Source organism: Rhinichthys klamathensis, unplaced genomic scaffold (genome assembly GCF_029890125.1).
Source record: "Rhinichthys klamathensis goyatoka isolate OS25496 unplaced genomic scaffold, OSU_Roscu_1.1 h1tg000404l_1, whole genome shotgun sequence".
NCBI classification, from domain to species: Eukaryota; Metazoa; Chordata; class Actinopteri; order Cypriniformes; family Leuciscidae; genus Rhinichthys; species Rhinichthys klamathensis.
The window spans coordinates 835,280-853,708 of record NW_026606905.1 but is presented as its reverse complement, the minus strand read 5'-3'; the positions used below and the strand labels follow the sequence as shown (position 1 = coordinate 853,708).

The following is an 18,429-nucleotide window of genomic DNA, read 5'->3' as shown; positions in this document are numbered from 1 at the left end:
AAGAAGACATTTGGCAGATTTATGTAGAAGTGAAATAAATTAAGAAAGTGAAACAGAAAAAAAGTTATAGAAGTTTGAGTTTATGGAAATGTACAATGTAAAAAAATTAATTATTCATATTTTATATAAAATATATATTTTCAAAACCTGGGCTACTCTAAAACTGCAGAAAAATCAAAGCCAAAAATCTGAACAAGTTGTGTTTCAAATTTTAGGTTGATATCTCAAAAAATGTGCTTTCAGTAAGATTTTGTTTGGGCGCAGTACCAAACTTTTTCACTAGGTCACAGCCAGACTCCATTACTGCCCATATAAGGGCGCCTCCATTTCCAAATGTGTTTTGAGTGATATGAACCATTATTTCCACAATTTTCATACAATTTATGAAGTAGAGATCCTATTCAGAAGTAGTATGGGAAGTTTGGCAGATTTTGATATGAATTCAACCTCTAATAAACACATACAAAGAACACGCATGTGCGTCATAGCTCGCTGCCACATCACAAATGGTGAATTTATTATTTTTTTCTTTATATTTAAAACATTTTCAGACCTTTTTTTCTAAAATAATTGAATGGATGCTATCTTTTGAACTCTTGGCATGAAAACAAACTAGGTTTCTACAATTGTTTTCATGATTTTTCATGTTCATTGCTATTTCAAAATAAAGGTCTGAACACGCCTTAGGAGTATGAAAATATTCTTGTCGCAAATTGATAAATTACGGCTCCTCTGTAATTTATTTTGAAAATCAATCACCAAATATGGAAACTAGAGATTGTAAGCTTTCAAATGATATATAGTTTGTCAATATTACTTAAGGTTTTTACTAAGATATTATTGTTTTAAAAATATAATGGCAAACGTCCCACCTGTGGGACGGTGACAGTTAAGTAAACTCATCTCTGAGTGTAAGTCCCGCTGTCATAAACACAATGAGCGCGCCCGCGCGGCCCGCTGTGTGCAGCAACGGGGACCATGTAGCCATTCACCCCTTATCGTTACGCTTCAAAGCGTGGGAAGCTATTCCGGGAATTTCCCAGTGGGTGCTAAACACAATAAGGCTAGGCTATCGCTTACAGTTTCACCGCCGCCCTCCACGTTTCCGAGCGCGGCTAGAAACTATTGTGAACCCAGAAGCAGTGACTCTGCTCCGTTCAGAGATAGCAAAACTATTGTGCAAAAGGGCTATAGAGAGAGTCCCTCTATCTATGAGCGAGTCGGGGTTTTACTGCCGTTATTTTCTGGTTCCAAAGAAAGACGGCGGCCTCAGACCAATCTTAGACCTCAGATTTCTGAACAAAGTTCTCATGAAGAGACCGTTCAAAATGCTCACTATCAGAAAACTCCTCGCGCATGTGCGCCAGGGGGACTGGTTCATTTCACTAGATCTGAAAGATGCCTACTTTCAGATTCAGATAAATCCCCTTCACAGGCCATTCTTACGTTTCGCCTTCGAAGGCCAGGTTTATCAATACACCGTCCTCCCGTTCGGCCTATCCCTAGCACCCCGCACGTTTACGAAGTGCATGGATGCGGCGCTCGCCCCCCTGCGGAGTCAGGGGCTGCAAATACTGAACTATTTGGACGACTGGCTGATTTTGGCACAATCACAGAGGGAGCTACTGTCTCATCGTACAGTTCTCCTCGACCATCTGAAAAGTTTGGGCCTCTCTGTCAACTGGACAAAGAGCGCACTTCAACCCAGTCAGACTATCTCCTTCTTGGGTATAGAGCTAGACTCGGTCTCAATGACGGCTCGTCTGTCTACACAGCGCGCGCGCCGTGTTCAGCGTCTTGCCGCATCTTTTCAGATGAACAGACTCACACCTCTGAAAACTTTTCAGAAGGCGCTGGGTTACATGGCCTCAGCCTCCGCAGTGCTCCAGCTGGGGTTACTGCGCATGCGCCCGCTTCAGTTCTGGTTGAAGAGCCGTGTGTCTCACCGCGCGTGGACCACGGGCCGCCAGCTGATAAAGGTAACGCAGACCTGTATCACAGCTCTGCAGCCATGGACCATGACAGAATGGTTTCAGCGGGGCGTTTCCATGGGGACCTTTTCTCGCCGAAAAGTCATTTCGACAGACGCGTCCAACACGGGTTGGGGTGCGGTCTGCGAGGGCTCACCGGCCTTCGGCCCCTGGTCAGCTCAGGAGAGTCTCCTCCACATAAACTGTTTGGAGATGCTGGCGGTCGAGAACGCGCTCACGCGCTTTCTGCCGCGCATTCACGGTCACCATGTGCTGATCCGTTCGGACAATATGACCGTGGTCTCCTATTTAAACCGTCAGGGCGGAGTCAGATCCAGAAATCTCTTCCGGCTGACAGAACGCATCCTAGTTTGGTCCCAGTGTCACCTGCTCTCGCTCAGAGCAACGCACGTGCCGGGCCATCTGAACGACGGTCCAGACAGCCTGTCCAGGAACCCCATTCCCCCCGGCGAATGGTCCCTGCACACTCTTACAGTCCAAAAGCTGTGGCGAATATTCGGCAGAGCAGAGGTGGACCTCTTCGCCTCAGAAGAAAACACCCACTGCCCAATATTTTTCTCGCCCGCTTTATGCATTCCCTCCGGTTCCTCTGCTACCGCAGGTGCTTCAGAGAATCAGGGAAACACGCCACTCGGTGCTCCTCATAGCCCCGCGTTGGGAGGGTCAGACTTGGTTTCCGGAGCTCACTCAGCTGTCACAGACAGCCCCGTGGCCCATTCCAGTCAGAACAGATCTCCTCTCCCAAGCTCGCGGCACGATCTGGCATCCCCACCCAGAGCGCTGGGTGCTTCATGCGTGGGTGATCAACGACTACCCGTTGCTTTGCCAGAAGGAGTGTTAAACACGATCATGCAGGCTAGAGCGGCTTCTACTAGAAGGCTCTATGCGTCTAAATGGTCTGTGTTCTCTAAGTGGTGCACCGACAGAAACGTGGACCCACGGTCATGCGAGGTTCCTTCCTTGCTAGTTTTTCTCCAAGAGATGCTGGACAAGGGCAGGTCCCCATCCACTCTCAAGGTGTATGTGGCAGCCGTCGCGGCGTTCGCTGAACCCCGGCGCGGCCAGTCACTGGGCAAAGATGGCTTAGTCATCCGCTTCCTCAGGGGAGCTAGAAGGATGAACCCCTCACGCCCCCCGTCGGTGCCGATTTGGGACCTTTCCATAGTTCTCGAAGCTATGAAAGCCCCCCCATTCGAACCGTTAAACACCGTGGATCTCAAATACCTTTCGCTCAAAACCATTTTTCTGCTCGCGCTCGCGTCAGTGAAGCGTGTGGGAGACCTTCACGCGCTGTCCAGTAGCGCTTCCTGTCTGGAGTTTGGGCCCAATGACTCCTTAGTCGTTCTCAAACCTAGACATGGTTATGTCCCAAAAGCGATTGGTACCCCGTTCAGGGCACAAGTTATTTCCCTATCGGCTCTGCCTGCATCCGATAGCGAATCTGACGCTAATCTCCTGTGTCCGGTCAGGGCCCTGAGATTATACTTTACTCGCACTGCTCCGGTCAGACGAGCTGAGCAGCTCTTTGTTTCGTTCGGTGGGCGCACCAAGGGGTTGGCCGCCTCGAAACAGACTCTGTCCAGATGGATAGTTGATGCCATTGCAGCCGCATATGCGTCAAAAGACCTGCCATGCCCTCTGGGCATCAGGGCCCATTCCACTAGAGGCATGGCCTCATCGTGGGCTTGGTCCAGCGGAATTTCCATTCATGATATTTGTGTGGCAGCGGGATGGGCTTCCCCCTCCACCTTTATCAGATTTTACAATCTGGAAGTTCCCGCCTTGCAGGCTAAACTACTAGCAGTCTAGTATGTTACAGCTCTTCTGGTTGAGCTGCACTATAGGGAGTTATTCACTCAGACCGGTCTCGCTCTGTCCCTCCCTGTCATGTGCTTATGTACTTCACAATCCCCGGCCCGCTCCGCTGGCCTTTGTCACATGTACATATTTTATTCCCACTCATAAGGGTTCCCCGGGGTCCCCCCTGGGACTCATAGTGGATGCTTAGCACGCACGGCGTTGACCAGGTGTTCCCGCAGCGTAAGCTAGCTTACGCAATACGAGAGAACCTCTCGTAAGAGAACGAATCGGTTACCTAACGTAACCTCGGTTCTCTCTAGATGAGGGAACGAGTATTGCGTTCCTGGCCGTGCTTGTGCTACTAGCGTTCTCGCTTCATTCTATGAAAACCAGAGTTTGCAGCCTGAGAGGCGAATTTATACTCTCTGGCCACGCCCGTTTCGGCGGGCTCTGACGCAATGAGAGCAGGTCAGACTCTCATTGGCCGAGAGTTCATTCGTGTCTCCTCATAGGCTTAAGCAGTTCCCTGTGAGCGAGCCAATGAGCTGCTAGCTAGCCTGCTCATGGTCTGCTGCAGCTGAACTGCGTTGACAATGGATACAAAATTATAGGATCATTTTTGGCTTCAATTTCTCAGAAAAGATGAATCTTTCCCGCAGCGTAAGCTAGCTTACGCAATACTCGTTCCCTCATCTAGAGAGAACCGAGGTTACGTTAGGTAACCGATTCGTTTTTTCCCCAATGAAAACTGATAACTCATCCTAAGTGGTGTTTACAAAAGGTTTTTGTTTGTATTTTATTTTGGAGTGAGGTTTATCTTGGTACAAGTGAAAAGTTTAGGGCTTTTACATTGAAAGTGATTGAGAGTGAGGGTAAAGGAAAACACAAAGACCATACTTTTCATTTTTTATTTTTTTTTTGTCATCATTAACCCTCAATTTAACATTTGATTACAAGGAAGAAGAAAAGACACAAAGAATAAATATTGTTTGATTTTGTACTTACTTCATTGTATCTTTTTGTTTTAGAGCTGTCAAGGAGTAGGGGCGTCTCAGCTACTTTATTAGACCTAGAGGAGGGAGGGGTATATTAGACTGTCTAACCCATTTTACTTTTACTTCAGGAAGCCAGTGACATTACTTAAGCTGAAGCCTACTCTCGTCGGTCTGTACATCCCAATAAAGTAGAACATAACATACACACATTTAGTGTGTAGCGAGATTAAAAGCACTGAAAGCAGGGACTAAGATCTTTTCGTTATTCAGTCTTCCGTGGCAGCACTAATACATTTTCCCCTACAAGACGGGTTAAATTCCCGTTACAATCGGCACGATGCTCTGAAAGAGTCTAAGAAGTTTCGGATCAGCGCCACCAAGTGGTGAAAAAAAATATTTACATGCTTATAACTTTGGATTTGGTTGACTTTTTTTTCACAGGAATCAACTCCTTAAATTCCTGACTCCTTGCCGAGTCTAAACATACCAAACATTCTAGGTTCTGCCTTATGGTTAGCACAATGTTGTAAATTAGCGCTTAAAAAACATTTGCCAATATCTTCGGAACCGTTAGACCGATCGACACGAAACCACCGTTGGAAGTTTGGAAACATAGGTCGTTGGATAAATGTTACAGCCCATTTTTACAGCCAAATTTTGATAGTAAGTGGCAAAAAAATCCAAACAAAATCGCCCATGGGTCATTTTTTATGCTCTCATACATATAAATGTCTATAACTCCAAAACAAAATTAGATATTTTCACCAAATTTGTATGGGCTCACAAAAAGTGGTAGGATCCCCTTATAGATCACACTTGGTGGCACTATAATAGAACAAAACAAGGAAATTGCCTTTAATTACAATATAATATCATGATATTAAATGCAACACTTTATGAATGCATTGGTGTACCGTTACACAACTCGTTATGTGTCTTGATAATCCATTAAATCATATTTTTAGTTACTGTATATGATTTTTCAGCCATTTTGCCTAAAATCACATTTAAATGTCTTTAATTTCTCATTGTTGCGTTGGTCTGACACTTCCAGCCATGTTGGCATATCTTATTGTCTTCTTTGTGCTTGGCCCCATAATTGCTACTTGCAGCTACAGGTGGAACTTGAAAAATTAGAATATTGTGCAAAAGTTCATTTATTTCAGTAATTCAACTTGAAAGGTGAAACTAATATTATATTTATTATATTATATCTATATTATATATAGACTCATTACCTGCAAAGTAAGATATTTAAGTTATAATTTTATTCGTTATAATTTTGATGATTATGGCTTACAGCTTATGAAAACCTTTTCATCATATTCTAATTTTGAATTTGGTGTTTTCATAAGCTGTAAGCCATTATCATCAAAATTATAACAAATAAAGGAGTCTATATAATATATTAATATAAAAATATTAATAATAAGTTGAATTACTGAAATAAATGAACTTTTGCACGATATTGCAATTTTTTTGAGTTTCACCTGTATATTCAGGGTCCAAGGGCGAAGGCCCTATTTTTTTTCCTAAGGATTATTATAAAAAAATTTGGTCAAACTTTCGGACACTTTTGGGGCCCTTAACATGCTTGAAAACTCTTGAAACTTTGCACACAGGTCAGAACCCCCGGCCACCAGGGCCGGGCTGAATCTGGTACCCGGGCATGGCAGGAGGGCTCAACAGCGCCCCCTTGAACTGGGTCTGAAAACTTGGTCCATATATCAAACACGCTTGCATGAATTAGTATGAAACTCGTTACACATATAGGCTGCGTTTACACTTGGCATTAACATGCGATCACCGTTATCCGATCAAGCAGATCGGATCATTAGCCAATCAGGACATGGTGCGTTTATATTTGTTCACATTAAGCAGCCTCTGTATCTGGATAACGGATCGGATTTCTGTTTCCCGCATAATATTGAAATCAGGTCTGTGGCACGACACCAGATTAATAGTAAAGATGATACAAATTAAACAACATCCCAATTGCTTTCACTCACTCACTTTACTTTCATATGCAATCTCCATTAATTAGATCAAATTATATTTTTTGAAAGAAGGAATACTTCCAGAGTTGATCTTACAAAAATAACTGGGTTGATCATGTTAAACAAGTCACATCATCGATAATCTGGGTTTAAGGTTGCGTGCAATGACTATATTGACAGAAATGGGAGATTGATAAACATGCTGAAACAATAAAAACATTCAACATTTAAAACATTAAAAAAATTCCGATTCCGATTATTCCTCTGGCAAGTGCAGCTCTTCATTAAGATCTCATGACTGACTGTGAGTGTACAGGCGATCGCCTCGTTCAGATAATGTTGCACAATTAAAATGAAAAATGACACACATAAATAAACTTTAAAGATTAACGTTTATTGTTCAAATAAGTTTAATTTCGTGTCTAAACTGCGTCTGGCCATTATTTTCTGACAGTCACGCGGGAAGACTGGGCGGGGATTTAAATTACGTTCACCTGTGAATGCAGACACGGTGGCTGGATTGCGTTTACATTACACTGAGATCCGATCACAATGCGTCCTCGACTACCTCCGAACCGGGACACGCTGATCGGATAACATTCCGATCAGATGTGCATTTACACTTGTCTTTTCAATGTGTATGTGGACAACATCCAGATACAGGTCGCATGTTAGTGCCAAGTGTAAACGCAGCCTAAGTTATACACCGGTAGCCCAACAGGAAGTCAGCTATTTAAGGTTGTTAGGAAAAAGCATGCACTGGAATTTGAAATGCTCCTCCTAGGGAATTCATCCCATCACCACCAAACTCTTTCAAACTCGTTCAAACTCTGTCATTTGTGATATCTCAAATGGTATGGCCGTGGCGAATTTATGACGAGAAAAGAAAAACCGGAAGTGTGTTATAACTTCTGCATACATTAACTGATCTTGATGAAACTTTATCAGTGTGTTCGTTGTAGGAGGCCGATCACATGTATGTGACTATTGTGAGTCAAAGTTATAGCGCCACCAACTGGGAGCAGGAAGTGTGAAACTTTCAAAATGCTTTGAAATCACCCTCTTATTTTTACCCGATTTGCTTAAAACTTTATCTGTATAATAACACACGGCAGATGTAGACCTGTGAAAGGATTATTGATATCTTAAATACTGATGCAACGCATTAAACTTTAATATTATTTTTGTATACTTTTGAGAATCTTAGCATGCTTGAAATTGCATGAAACTCGACAGACACATCACATTTATTAGCCATTAGCCATGTGCAAAGTTTTAGAAACGGGCATGGTGTAGGGGCTCAGTAGTGCCACCTTTTGACAAAAGTGGGGGTGTAGTTTTACCTACAGTCGCAAAATTCGGTACTTGCTGTTTATGGAACTGTTGTACAAAAATCAATGTCACAATCAGGAAACAGCACTCGTCATGTGAGGTTCCTTAACTGTATCATGTTAAAAATATAAAAACTCCATATTTAAAAAAAATTTATAGGCAGTATGTTGTTAACTGAGTTTCTTTTTTGTGTGCTGCACTCATTTGTTTACATTTCTCCTTGAGAGGCTGCATGAGCTTCAACAGCGCAACCTTGTTACCACCAATAATACATTTATTATCCACTATCGATCGCAACTTACAATAAATGTAATAAAATCAGAATAATCTCTCGTTTTAGTGATTCCCAAGTAATTTTTTTGTCATTGACGTGCAGGCTACTTGTCTGGTCGGGCAAGTAAAATTCTCTTTTTCTTGTCCCTTCAAAAAAAATAAAAAAATAATTACAATTATATATATATATATATATATATATATATATATATATATATAATTATTATTATTAGTAGTAAAAAAAAATTTGACATGATAAAAAAACTAATTAAATTTATTTATTTATTTTTGTGTTTAAAATGTTTATTCTTCTGGTTCAACTTAACAGGCATTTGATCTCTCTCTCTCTCTCTCTCTCTCTCTCTCTCTCTCTCTCTCTCTCTCTCTCTCTCTCTCTCTCTCTCTCTCTCTCTCTCTCTCTCTCTCTCTCTCTTTCTGTGTGTGTGTGTGTGGGAGGGGGGGATTCAGTTGTCAATTACACTCTGACAAGAGTTTAACCCTTCCATTGCTGTGTGCATTGGCCTGCATTGAAGGATAACTGTATTAGGCCTTGTCTCTTCTTAACAAGTTTGATTTAACAAAGTCATTGAACCAGTTTATTTGTAGTGCACTTACAACATAGTTTTAAATTATTAGTTTAATAAGTAGATTAATAAAAATACAAAAAAGACCTTGAGATAAAAACTGTCCTCATGCAAAAGATAACTTCGCACTCATTTTAAAGTGACCTATGACATTCAATGACATGAAATTCATCTAAATTTAAACGATCTCATGGATGTGGCTGTTGTGGTTCACGGTCATAGTGGCTTCAGCTGCTTCAGTATATGTGGTGTATTCAGATGACTTTGATGTGGTTCTTTTACATTTATCATGTTTTAGATTCATATTGCCCGTCGTGCACAGTTACCCTAAAGGCACCGGGGTGGCGGTGCCACCGGCTTGGGCCCGTCATCGCTGCTCACAGCTATATTTATAATTGAATTTGATTAAATGTATGAAATTGACAAAAAGAGGATGTATGCATATAATTAGGTAAAAAAAATGGCTTTATAAAGGTAAACATGCCCATATAAGGTAATAATCAATTGAAACATATTGGAAAAAATAATTTCTGTCACTGCTGTGAACTGACAACCACACAGAGTATGAAGAATATCAAAAACTTTAGGAGTCGGCTGTCCATGACAGTCCTAAACCTGGCAACACAATAAATACACTCAGCAAAATATCGTCTAATAATCGTTATCGAGAAAATCCCAGAAAATATCGAGATCATTTTTTTTGTCAATATCGCAAACCCATAATCAAATGCACGTAAAAAACTAATTTTCGCATATAAAGAGCGGGGTACAACACATTAGCTACCTTACCTATTTATCTAATTTATTATGGTAGACCTATAGCTCACCTTTTGCTGCACAATGTTTGAGTAGCACATCCTCGTGCTTTCTGCCAATGTGCCGCTTTAGATTCCAATATGAATCTTTGCTAACTCGCACTGTCTTTCAATTTCACACACTCCCTTTCAATTTCTTCTCCCTGCTCGTTCTTAACTTTTACTGTGCATTTATGTGTAAGGCTTGCAACTTCACTAAAACAATATTTGAACTCCATGATCTATTGCTCCACTCGTGCTTAGCTATTTTACAGACTGTCTCGAACTAGCAAATCACTAAGGGACTGTTCGTTATTTATTTAAGGGGCCACCGGAGGAGATTTGAAATCTGTAGTCAAAAAAGACTTGACCCTCCCTTCGCCAGCAATAATTTTTTCTATGACCCTCCAAAATGATTGTGAAAAAAGGCATGACCCTCCCCGATAATTTATGAATTAGCCAACTTTTGTACTGGTTTTGGCAAAGATGTTATAGCCATTCCACGATAAACGACTAAACTCCTGCTTTCTCATCTTGCGGCTGTAACGATAGACCAAACCTACAATTCGGTTCGTTTCACGATTTTTGATTTGAAAAAAATAAAAATAATTTAAAAAAAAACATGTTTTCGGTGCTGATGCCGTGGTGACGCGTTCATGTAAAATGTAAGGGTGGCGCTGCCAATACAGTATCTTAAAGCTGCCACAAAGAACCGGCAAAAGTAATGATTATGAATAATTTCAAGGGGACATTTTAATTCTTTATTAATAAACAAGTCTTTGTCAGTGTGGCTGCAAATATAAAGGTGATGATGCTGACTCGCGATCTTCGCAGTAGTGAACTCGCCAGAGAGAAATGCACATTTAAGGATTACAGAAGCAGAGTCTGTAGTCTGTTTTCTTTCGTTTTGAATTATTCTGTAAATAGACATGTCAAGCTTTCTATATATTTATCTGTAAAAGTTTTAAAGTCACTTTCAGAGCGGTCATGTCCGTAACGGAGAACTGTCACATCAGTAAAAAAAAATTTCCCTCATAAATGCGAACACGAAAAAAATAAAAATAATATTTTGTGTTATTAACAGTCTCAAACCAGGACAATTCGATGATTGTTGTGGTTATGTCTTATTTCGACATATGTGTGCTGCATGCAACAATCAAGATGTGCATTTGTAAATCCAGCTATATTTGCTTCTTATTAATTAAATCCAGGTAATTGGTTGATGAAAAATTGATTAAAATTAAGATACAATTTATACAAAACGAAATTCACTTTAAAGAAAGGCTTTCTACAAAACAACACTTAATGAAGTGGTCAAAATCATGTCTGGCCATGTCTCCCGATATATTGCGTATAGGCTATACTTTTCATAATAAACATAGATGAAAAAAAAACATTATAATAAATATGAAACTAAATGCGCTTATTATGGCTACAACACATAGGCTACAGACTCTATTTGTACATATTGCTGCACATTCATTTAATTCAGAATTTTGCACACAAGTTGAAAGGCATTTGTTTGTGCATAGTAAAACATATCTGCAACATTTATCAAGTTCACTGATAATTGTGCCAGGCCCGGCGTTATGGGTCACTTTTCAACAGGCCCACCCAAAACTTTTCTTCAAAAATGTTTTGTCAAGAATTATAAAAAAATCGCCAATAAGCTCGTAATTTATGCTAAAATAGTCTAAATGTTTAGTTTTAAAAACAATTTTAAAAAGCTGGTTATGTCTATTTTGATGTTTCTGCGCAAGTTCAGCAGACAGTGTTCGGATTTGTTCCGATCAGAGCATGTGAGCGGAGAGCGCATTTCTGAATATTCCGCTCTGCTCACTCATTCCGCAGGGTAGCTCGCTCAACCCAGATTGGCCTGCTGGTTCGAACTTCGAAGATATGTGGAATAAGGCCTCCGACTATTTTTTTCCCCTAGTCGACTAGTTGTTCATTTAAGCCATTAGCGGGCAATCGCCCCTTTATATTAATTTAATTAGGCTACTTAAAAAGGGCAGGCTATATATAGCCTACTATGGAAGCTTGTTTCCGCCATAGAATAAAACATTTTAAAAGATAATTGCGACTTTATCTCACAATTGTGAGTTTACATCTCACAATTCTGACTTTATTTCTCAGAATTGCGTGAAATAAAGCCGCGATTGCGTGTTATAAAGTCAGAATTGCGTGAAATAAAGTCGCAATTGCTTCTTTTTTTATTTCTTTTTTACCCCAGAATAGTTAATATCTCACAATTCAATTCTGACTTTGTAACACGCAATTGCGACTTTATATCATGCAATTCTGCCTTTATATCTCCCAATTGCGTATTATAAAGTCAGAATTGCGAGATATAAACATGCAATTCTGTGAAAAAAAGTCAGAATTTCAAGCTATATTTCTCGCACTTTCACGCAATTTTGACTTAATAACATACAGTTGCGACTTTAGGCCTATATCAGACAATTCTGACTTTATAGCTAAACTGCGATTGCCACTTTATATCACGTAATTCTGAGATAAAAAGTCAGAATTGTGAGATTAAAAAATCGCAATTACATGTTTTATTTTTCACTCTGTGGCGGAAACATGCTCCAGTTGTCGTGCAATGCAAGTGATCGTGCCGGCGCCTTATTACATTGTCTGCTATATATTTGCTTCTTATTTATTAAATACAGGCAATTGGTTGATAAAACATTGATCAAAATTAAGATACAATTTATACAAAACGAAAATCTTTTAAAAAAATGTCTTTCTACAAAACAAAACTCAAGTGGTCAAAATAATGTTTTACCCACTCCATGTCTCCAGAAATATTGCAGCTTCAGGCAAATAATTGTGAAAATAAGTGTGAAAATAATTTCCAGTAAAGGACAATGTTGCAACAGTCGTTGTTTAGGTATCTTAAACGAGCACGTACAGTCTCTGAGTCATCGCTGCAACCAGGAGATGAAGGAGAGCTGAGATCCACATCACCTAGCACATCTTCGTCTCTGCCACCCGCTATAGTGCGACTGTCGCAGCTAGCGCGACCAGCGCTGTTGCCAGGAGGGCGCCAGCGCCTCTGCCTATCACATGAGTCCTAATAAATGCAATTTCAACTATTTCTGAAGTGCTTCTTTTATAAAGAACACCGCTTTTTCTTTTATCGGGAAACGCAGCCCTGCAGGTATGATGCGTAATGGAGATTCCAAAAGCGCTCTTCTTTTGGTCAGAACCAAGGAGAGCGATCACGGATAGGTCCGTCCTGACTCCACATGCACCGAAACTTTTTAACAATGCAACAAAATATTTAAAGAGCATCAAGCTATTAAAATCTATATTATGTATAGCCTAGGTACAGATATATTAGTCAGTAATTTTTATTAGGTTAAACAGTGATTGGAAAACGTTTTTAATTTAAGGCCCACCCACAATTGGTCTGGCCCATCCAAACCTGGAATCCTGGCACCTTGCCTGAATTGTGCGTGCATTTATTAATCAATATGATACTAAAATCGTAATAAAGTAGTAGGCTTCCCTTTCAATAGTCCAAATTCGCGTGCTGCCATTTTCGTCTTTCTTCTATGGATTTCTTCAGCTCCTGATTGGTCAAATTCAGATAGATCGACAAATCGGCTCATTCAACCGCACAGCGCACACACCTCACGAATTCAAGCCTACAGCTCCCAAACTTTTTAGACATGTTTAAAAATTATCGTGAGGGCGAGAGGTTCGGCTCGTATCTTCCTAGCACACACGAGCCGCAACATGCGAGCACAACCGATTTCCATGCGATTTCTCCCGAGTGAAAAAAATCATCTGCGAGCTCGTAAAACAGCAAAAAATCGCACCGTGTAAGCCCGCCTTAAGGGAATATATAAACAGACGTTTCAGTATTAAATGCATTTTCTGAGAATTTATATTTCAAGTTTTGACTGCAAATGTCACGTCCACAACGCTGGAATTGCCCAATTTTAAAGAATTTATCCTCAACAAGTTTTTTTGGTGTAGGTCTACGTATTTTATTATGTTAAGTTCAAATAATACGAATAAAAATTACTTAATTTAAAAATGTGGTAGCCCTATGTCCAACACATCACACTCCACTGTTATTGTGGCAATTTCAGTAGATTTGCTCACTAACATTGTTGTGGAAACACAATAAGAATGGAAACTAAAATAGTATCGTGCTACAGCGCACATCAGCTGCAGTTCTGGCGCCTCAGTCCCATTACTGTAAAACTCGACGTACATTCACATCACATGTTAATGCAGCGGTAGAGTTACTCTCACAGGACACTGCACTTATTCGCAATCCCAAAAGTTCATTATTTGCTCGTGCTTTAAAGCTTTGCCGGGTAAACATTTCATTGCCGTTCTGTTCTAATGCACTTTTTCTGAGCGCGTAGCCTACTGAAGCGCGCCCGCACTGTCAGACAGTGCCAAACTGGATTTTTGTTGGGTCAGACCCATCTGATAGCGATGGGGGGCCGAGACCGAGAGAGCTGTAGCTACATGGAAAGAAATATGCACCAAACAAGCCACTTTGAAATTTAGCTGTTTTGATGAATACAAAAGTTGGGTGACCCTCCCCTATAGATTAAAAAAAGTTGGATGACCCTCCCCTCAACAAAGAATAAAAAGTCATGACCCTCATCATTTTTACATTGTATACCAACGAGTGTTCAAGTTGTGATTATAATAATTTTGTAGTGAAATTCTTGGATGACACAGCGATAATTAGTCTTCTGTTTGAGAATACTGATATGTCAGTTTACTTCTCAGAGGTATCAAGGTTTTTAGAGTGGTGTGATCTAAATAATCTTATTTCTATCATGACAACTCTCTGGATATTTTTTAGCATGGTAATGGATATGACAATGTTAATGTATTTGGTCTTGGCGAAATACACTCACCGGCCACTTTATTAGGTACCCCATGCTAGTAACGGGTTGGACCCCCTTTGGCCTTCAGAACTGCCTCAATTCTTCGTGGCATAGATTCAACAAGGTGCTGGAAGCATTCCTCAGGGAGTTTGGTCCATATTGACATGATGGCATCACACAGTTGCCGCAGATTTGTCGGCTGCACATCCATGATGCGAATCTCCCGTTCCACCACATCCCAAAGATGCTCTATTGGGTTGAGATCTGGTGACTGTGGAGGCCATTTTAGTACAGTGAACTCATTGTCATGTTCAAGAAACCAATTTGAAATGATTAGAGCTTTGTGACATGGTGGAAGTAGCCATCAGAGGATGGGTACATGGTGGCCATAAAGGGATGGACATGGTCAGAAACAATGCTCAGGTAGGCCGTGGCATTTAAACGATGCCCAATTGGCACTAAGGGGCCTAAAGTGTGCCAGGAAAACATCCCCCACACCATTACACCACCACCACCAGCCTGCACAGTGGCAACAAGGCATGATGGTTCCATGTTCTCATTCTGTTTACGCCAAATTCTGACTCTAACATCTGAATGTCTCAACAGAAATCGAGACTCATCAGACCAGGCAACATTTTTCCAGTCTTCAACTGTTCAATTTTGGTGAGCTCTTGCAAATTGTAGCCTCTTTTTCCTATTTGTAGTGGAGATGAGTGGTACCCGGTGGAGTCTTCTGCTGTTGTAGCCCATCCGCCTCAAGGTTGTGCGTGTTGTGGCTTCACAAATGCTTTGCTGCATACCTCGGTTGTAACGAGTGGTTATTTCAGTCACTGTTGCCCTTCTATCAGCTCGAACCAGTCTGGCCATTCTCCTCTGACCTCTGGCATCAACAAGGCATTTCCGCCCACAGAACTGCCGCTCACTGGATGTTTTTTCTTTTTCGGACCATTCTCTGTAAACCCTAGAGATGGTTGTGCGTGAAAATCCCAGTAGATTAGCAGTTTCTGAAATACTCAGACCAGCCCTTCTGGCACCAACAATCATGCCACGTTCAAAGTCACTCAAATCACCTTTCTTCCCCATACTGATGCTCAGTTTGAACTGCAGGAGATTGTCTTGACCATGTCTACATGCCTAAATGCACTGAGTTGCCGCCATGTGATTGGCTGCTTAGAAATTAAGTGTTAACGAGCAGTTGGACAGGTGTACCTAATAAAGTGGCCGGTGAGTGTAGATCTATGCTGTAGTGTAGACTACGCTGTAGTGTAGATCCCTGTAGTGGCCCAATAGATACGCTCCTGCTGAATTGCTGCTGCTGTTGATTATTGCTGCTGCTCCTGCAGAGCAAGTACAGGAACTTGCTTCTTATGGTCCATAGTATACTTTTGGGGAACCATCAAAATAAACTGTTAGCAGATATTAGACAGGCAGTCTACAAGTACTCTAATGACTGATAGTTGAGATGTAGTTGCAAAGTTAATTACAGGTAGTAGAATGTCTAAAGTGGTATATTGAATAAAAGTATTACCCATATCAAAATATTTACAAAGACTGTGATTAATTGACATGATCTATCTTGGATTTGATTGCTTTGGTTTTAAGAAGCTTCGATCATTTTAAAGTTGCTCTTCTGGAGTAAGACGAGAGACCTCATGCACAGCTATGTAGCCATCACAGGACACTTCTGGACATTAGAAGACACACTGGTGGGATTCATGTTCAACGATCTGATCTGGTGTGGACAGCAGGAGAGAGACAGAGGTACAATCAAAAGATGGTACAATTACTGATTTTCTGATGTTAGACGGACAGAGAACAGATTATGCTGAACACATTTTATATTCCTGTTCCTAGTTGTAAATCATTTATAGGCTACTAAAGTCCTTTTTCTCTGTGTCTGCCCTAAGGTTTTGACTACCAGTCCTGTCCAGAATGGTCAACCTGTTTGAACCATCCTGTGTACTCACTATGGAAGCAAGCTTCTCAGAATGTAAGTTTTGTTCAATACATTTTTGTTATGAATGGGCATTCAGGCAGGTAAGGAAACAGGCAGAGAAAAGGATCCACATGCATTTAGGGTTTAATAATAATCCGAAATAGAAATTAGGAAACACGGAACGAGAGCATAAACAGCAAACTTTTATACAAACAAACATAATAAAAAAGTAAATCCAAGCTAAACTGATAAATCTAGACACAGGCAGGGAAGGCAAACAAAACTGACAACAAGCACACGCAACATCTATAAAAGGACAACACCAGACAAAAAAACACGAGAAACACTGGGGTAGTCATACACAATGGGTGATTGGCAAGCAATACACACCTGGGAACTAATCAACAAGAAAAACTATAAAGGACTACAAAACATGGTGCAAAACAGGAAATAACATAGAAGTCCACACAAGACCAGGGGAACACAAGACAGGAATCATAACAGAGCCTCACGTTTAAGGAGAAGATTTCAGATGCTCCTCAACAAACAGGCATATACAGGGACGTGCACAGACATTTTGAGGGGCAGGGGCTCAAGTGAAAAAAAGGGCACTTCTCATAATTATGTATTTTTTTAAACTTTTTTTTAACATAAAAGTATATATATTAACACAACCCTGACTTCCTTTTTAAAAATTTAATTAAAAAAGTTAATTAATTTTATCTTCCTCAAACTCACGCAATTGTTTCATTTTCAAAAGATGTCTACAAAATACTCAGTTCACACAGAAACCATGGTCTCCTTAGTATTCACTAGGTTTATGGAGCAGCAAAGGAAACCATGCCACAAATGTGCATGTTTTATGCTACTAGTTTCAATCAAGAATATATTTGATACACCTGATGGTGACATGGACTTAGTTTCACATTTGAGGGAGGACTGTATCATCATCAAATAAAACCTTCAAAATCCACATTTAGATGGAGTTTGTTTTAAACTTACTATCCTCCATCTGTTTGCATCTGTAGATTTCTTCTAAATTCACCAATTTAGATTTCTAAATTTCAGGGGGAAAGACTCTTGATGTATGGAAGTCATTAACTGGGGACGTTCTGTGGTGATATGCTTTAGTTATGGGAGAGAGAGGGAGCGCTTCAGAACTCCTGACCTGATATTTAGATACACTATTCAATAAATATATTTGTTTGACAGGGAAGCTGTGCGCAAACAGGAATATATATTATTTTTCAAAAATAAAAAAAAAGCACCCCAGAAAAAAGGTCTATGTGTGCACGTGCCTGGGCATATAAGTCTAGGTGGGATGTGGAGCGGAGGTGGAACAGGGGGAGGGATGGAGGGCCAGGCCAGTGTGGTGGAAGTGGAGACTGAGAAGTATCAGAGAGTCAGGGCAGAGCAAGGAGGGTAGGTGGCCAGGGTGGAGCTAACAGGACTGAAGACCATCTCAGCAGAGCCGAAGTCCACTACGGCGGAGCAGATGACCACCACAGCCAAGCACATGGGACTGAAGACCACCACAGCAGAATAGACGGGACTGATAACCACCACGGCAGATCAGGCGGGGCTTGAAGCAACCACAATGTAGCAGAAGCCCACCAAGGTGGAGCAGAAGGGACTGTAACAGAGAAGTTAGAAATGTCCTCTGTGGCCATCACAGGGAACACACAGGGTTCAGAGAGGGTCTCCTTGGGCATACAGTACAAGCAGAGAGTTCATAGATGGCCCCCATGGCAGTGTCAGGGTAGGCAGCGAGTTCAGGGACGACCTCCTTTGTTGTGTCAGAGCAGACAGGAATTTCAGGGACGACCTCCGTGATAGTGTCAAGGCAGACAGGAAGTTCAGGG

The 18,429-nt window shown here is 41.0% G+C and overlaps 1 long non-coding RNA gene across 1 annotated transcript in view; it reads left to right on the top strand.

Moving 5' to 3' along the window:
• Positions 1 to 16,536: 16,536 nt before the first annotated feature.
• Positions 16,537 to 18,429, top strand: part of LOC130070375 (uncharacterized) — a 52,459-nt gene continuing 50,566 nt past the window's right edge. The window contains exon 1 of the long non-coding RNA XR_008803876.1: positions 16,537 to 16,621. This is a non-coding gene — a long non-coding RNA (uncharacterized LOC130070375). The remainder of the gene's footprint in view (positions 16,622 to 18,429) is intronic.